Source organism: Hydra vulgaris, chromosome 07, assembly GCF_038396675.1.
Source record: "Hydra vulgaris chromosome 07, alternate assembly HydraT2T_AEP".
Classification (NCBI taxonomy): Eukaryota; Metazoa; Cnidaria; class Hydrozoa; order Anthoathecata; family Hydridae; genus Hydra; species Hydra vulgaris.
Window position 1 is genome coordinate 30,358,399 of NC_088926.1, and position 5,661 is coordinate 30,364,059.

Genomic DNA, 5,661 nt, shown 5'->3' on the forward strand with positions numbered 1-5,661 from the left:
ATGGTGAAACAGAGCTATGTTTTGTAAAAAAAAAAAAAAAAATATATATATATCGTTTAACATCATTAGGCTTGCGAGAGATCGAAATATGTTTTAACCCAGTAGGCACGCAACGTTTTATTCACGTTTCAATCACGTGTATTTTAGGTGACTTCGTCCAGGTTACTATTTTACGTGAAAGTCACGTGAAAGTTACGTGCCAAAATATCTCGTCTTTCGGAACTTTCTTTATTCTAAAAAAAAACTGGCATAGGAAATGTGAAATAATATTTTTTATTATATTAATTATTTTTTTATAGTATAATTTTTGTATTCATTATATTAGTTATAATTATTTACTTCTATGATAATATAATTAATTTTTATTGTAGTATTATCATAATTAAAAAAAAAAAAATTGGTCTATATAATATCTTTTAACGCAATGCATTTAAAACAGAACTAAAAAGAACAATATATTCTAAGTTGTAATATCTAATATCTAAATTATATCAAGTTAAGTTAAATAAATTAGTACCCTGTTTGCCGTCCCTATTTGCCACACAAATAAGATTAAACTCAAATACAAGGTATGCTTTCTTTCTACTTTATGATATAATATTTTAGACTGGCGAATTTGTCCATTTTGCTTACTTAATTTAGTACGAAATAAGTTATGTTATAACGAATTTAATATTAAATTAAGTACATGGACAAATTATAAGTTGTAGCAGAACTTATTCTTGATTCTTGAGCAATAATAATGTCTCTAGAACTTCTGCATACATTATTACTCAAGAGTCGTTTAGATAAAAACCCCAAATAGATTTTCTTTCTTTATTTGGTTTTTATCAACAAGGTTAAAGAATTTATCCAAGATAATATCAATAAATAAATGTGTTATGTTATTTATTATTGATATATGTATATATTATTATTAAATACTTTATCTTTTTATAATATATGACATCTTGATCTCGTGCTTTACTTGTTAAAAAGGGTTAATACTTATTTATTTCCTTTTTTTATATTATTTGAATATTATATGATTAATATATATATATTCGAGTTATATGAAATTATTATTATATATATTATATGACTTTTATTACTATTGTTATTATGTACAATATAAAACAGGTTATTAACACGGATTTGTTCGATGTTTTCCCCACAAAAAGATAATTATGATGCTATTGTATTTGAAACTGCATTTTACTTATCTTTCAATCTTAACAACCTTCCAATATGTAAAGCAAGTTTCTCTCAAGTATAGCATTGCTTTTTTAAAAATTGTTTAATGATTTAGATCAAAGAAATAGCAACACCAGAAAATCTTGTTGCCAAAACAGTTGGTGACTCACCATGTAAGATTTGTGTTAAAAATTTGTGATTTAAGATGATTATTTAATATTCATATTATTATTTAAGTTTTTATTTTATAATTTGGTGTTGTGAGCTATTATTGGAGAAAATATCGACTTATTCATTAGATAAAGTTTGATGCCTGCTCTTACCCCATTTCCTTCTTCATGTTTCAATCATGTATATTTTAGGTGACCTTGTCCAGGTGACAATTTTACTTGATTAAAACGTGAATGTTACGTTGCCAAAATATTGTGTATTTTGGAACTTTTTTTATTCATAATAAAAGCCTGTGATTAGAAACTTGGAAAGATATTCTTTATTTACTATTTTTTTATAATTTAGTTTCCAGGATTATCTCATTCGGGATATTCCCGGAATACCAGATATTTTTCTGAAATTTATCTTTTATATCCGAAAATATCCGAAAACTTTTCGGATATTTATCCAAATATCCAAAAAGTTTTCCATACATACAACTTATATTACAAGTTCCATACATACAACTTATATTACAAGTTCCATACATACAACTTATATTACAACATATTACAAGTATATATTATTCATCTATTTGTTTTTATGTTGTTTTAGTCATCATTCATACAAAAATTAAGAAAAGTTTTTAAAAAATTGAGAAACAAATTGGCTGAATGCAAAATTATGGGAAAAATGAGGGGGGAAATATTCTGAATTTTTTCCGGATATTTTCCGTAAATTTTTTCCGGATATTTTAAATATAATGATTACATGAAATATGTAGTTTATATATTCATTAATGTAATTACTTTTTATTTTACTTTTATAATAATGTAATTATTTTGCATTGTAATTTTATAATAATTAATTAAAAAAGTAGGGCGTAAGATATCTTATAAGGTCGCAATGTATTTTTGACAAAAATAAAATGTCACATATATAATATTTTATCCAAACATATTATCTTAAAACTAAGTTTTATCAGTTTAGGTTTAATAAATATATTATAAAGCTTAGTTCAAAATTGTGTAATGTTATGGCAGATAATTATCATATTGCAACACGCAAAAGATCAAACCCTACTACAAGGTATACTTTTTTTTCTACCATATTGTATATTATTTTAGACTGTCAAATTTGTCAATGTAATTAATTTGATAATAAATAAGTTATTATAACTTATTTAATATTAAATTTGTTAAGCTACATGACAAATGATAAGTTCTGCATAAAATATTATTGACTAGGAAGACCCAATAACCTTTTAACTTTTAAAGTTTGACTTTAAATTTCACTTTTCCCTCTCTTTGTCTTCTTTTGTGATCGCATTCTGTAGTAAGAATTTGATTTAATTCATATCTTGTTGGAGAATGCAACTTGATTCTGAGTTGAATTTTCAGCACTCTGAATTTATTGGTGACCTAATTTGATAATACTTTATTATACATATTTTTAGTTTTATACTTAATATATTATATATAATTAGGGGTAGATAAGGCTCCTTAGCCGTGGTGAATGTTTCCACAGCAAAAGGAGCCTCAAGGTGAAAATCTGACCATGGATAAGGAAAATCATGATATAAAATCCCCACTATAATGCTTTGTGGTTATGTGATAACTATTACATTTTTATAAATTGTTTTAATTTTTGTGTGCATTCTAAAATGACATTTAATGCTGTTCAAAACTTTGTAGATTACTCATTTAAAGCAACTTCGTGGGCTGTCACCTTTGCATCTAGTGAGTTAATGTATGAACAAGTTAATGCAGAAACAGATGCAAATATAAGAAGATGGAAAACAAAGAAAACAAATTATCATGTTATCACATAGTACACAGATGTTATCACATAAGGTGAGTACAGGTCTTTTTCTAATCAAGCCCATCAGTTATTAACTTTATATAGATATAGATATAGATAAATCTATAGATAGATATTAGATATAGATATATATAGATAAAAAATATTTTTTTAAACTTGTATTTTTTATTATGTACTTCTTTTTTTTTAATCATCTGTCGACTTTTTTGTTACATCTTTTTTATTAAATACTTATTTACTTTTTTAGCAATCAGAGTATAAAATTAGAAGGCAAATGACTTTTATTTTTTTACACTGTACGTAGTATTGTTTTCTTAAAATTATTTAATGATTTAAATAAAAGAAAACAAATATCACACTAGAAAATCTTGTTGCCAAAAGTAGTTAGCAACTCTCAAAGTAAGATTTGTTTTAAAAGTTTGTGATTTAAGATAATTATTAAATAATCATATTATTATTTAAGATTTTATTCGTTTCTTTTCAGCTAAATCTGATTCATTAGATAAAGTTTGATGCGTGCTCTTATAGAAGAAAATATCGACTGATTCGTTAGATTATGTTTGAAGCGTGCTTTTATGGCAGAATAGATATATAAGTTTGAAGCGTGCTCTTCGTAAGTTGCAGATCTACGACTTCGTACTTATTACTTATTGGATATAAGGAGGATATTTTAACAAAAGTGCAGCTTTTATTACAAATTAAAAATTTTTATGTCAAGAACTAATATACTGACTAATAAAACCATGTAATTTAATACGTATTAAATATTTCCTCGACGATGAGTTTCTTTTCTTTACACGAATCCAAACACTTATAATTGTAATTATAAAGCATAATTATTGCTTAAATATTACGTGCCAAAATTAACGTAAAAAGCACGTCTTTTGGACAGTTTATGGGGACCAAAAAGTCACCTAAATATCACGTGCCAAAAGTAACGTGAAAAACACGTCCATAAATCACGTGAATTGGTCATTTCATGAGGACCAAAAAGTCACCTAAATATCACGTGCCAAAAGTAACGTGAAAAACGCGTCCATAAATCACGTGAATTGGTCATTTCATGGGGACCAAAAAGTCACCTAATTGTCACGTCGCTGTGCCTACTGGGAAGGTACTTTATTCAAAGTGTCTATCGAAAGTAACATTATTTTGTAAACTAAAATCCATGGGAATTCAACTTCCTTAAACGAAATCATTGAAAAAATAATTTGATACTAAAAATAAAACAATTGTTTTCTATTAGCAAGTAAGCGGTAACTTGATTGTACCATAAACAATTCAAAAAATCATTTCTTTTTATATTTAAAGTCAATTTTTAAGAGATTTATGTAAATTAAGTGTGTCATACAAATTTACTTATAAAAAATTAAATTTATAGAACATGATTATTAGTAAATAAACAGGTGGAGCCAATAAGTTTAAGTTTTTAAATAACTCTTTGTAAAACTATTGCATATGTTTTATCACCAGTTTACGATGTTTGTCACTGTATGCCTTATTTACTAATTATTTGAAATTATTTCAATATAAAATGTTGAAACCTGCAATTAAGTTTTGCTGCAATCCTTTTATTGCACTATGATTTCTGAGACACAATTCTTTTTTAGGCATAAATCAGAGCCAACCACACGGGTTTCAAAGTGGGGGCACAATAGTTTATTTTTAAAAATAATAATGTGTATGTAGAAGTTTTTTTTAAAAAAAGTTCCTTTAGAAAAGAAGTTTGCGGGGGATGGGGAAAGGAAGGGAGGGTGAAGCGGAAGGTGTAGGGGGTTGGGGAGAGGGCAACGCTTCCTGACCCCCGGTGTCGTCTGCTCTGTAAATTAATAACTATTATTTAAACACAAAAAAAAATGATTTTTTTCTAAAGATCCTTATTTAGATCTTTTTTGATTTTTAATAAAAAATTTTTCTTCATAAATCTTTATTTCTCTGATTCAATAATCAAAAACTTTATCAACCTAATACTTCCTAATATTTCCAGCAATTTATTTTACAGGGTGCAACAAACGTAAATTTTAAAAAAGTCTGAGTGGCGAAAGAATTTAACAAATTTAAGAACTTAATGGTCAAAAGGCACCATGCTGTCAAAATACATATGGGAAATAAAAAATAAAAATATTGATGATTTTATACTGAATTGGTCCATCCTTAAAACAGCACCTGCATATAACAATATTTCCAAAAAACGCATACTATGCCGACAAGAAAAGTTTGAAATAATTAGACATGCGAACTAAGAATGTTTATTAAACAAATAATCGGAAAAAATTTCTAAATACAGACACAAAAATAAGTTTCTCCTAAAAAAATATAAAAATAAGTGAGCCTAAATAATAATTACATAAACCCTCCCCCCACCCCACCCTTTAAAAAAATTATAAAAAAAAACAACAACTAATTAATTCTATAGAATTCTTTTTATAATAGTGTCAGCATTTTCCACAAAAGGTGTAAAAATTTACTGTAGTTAAAACATTTACGACTTCCTTTATTTAATTTTTGGTATAAATT

At 26.2% G+C, this 5,661-nt stretch overlaps 1 long non-coding RNA gene across 2 annotated transcripts; it reads left to right on the forward strand.

The window, feature by feature from the left end:
* The first annotated feature begins 284 nt into the window (after positions 1-284).
* Positions 285-3,921, forward strand: LOC136082402 (uncharacterized). 2 transcript variants are annotated; one of them, XR_010639660.1, is made up of 5 exons: positions 285-569; positions 1,289-2,412; positions 3,018-3,176; positions 3,392-3,543; positions 3,629-3,921. It is a non-coding gene; the product is annotated as an uncharacterized LOC136082402 (long non-coding RNA). The 2 variants fall into 2 exon arrangements; XR_010639659.1 differs by lacking the exon at positions 285-569 and having other exon boundaries at positions 1,012-2,412.
* The last annotated feature ends 1,740 nt before the right edge of the window (positions 3,922-5,661 follow it).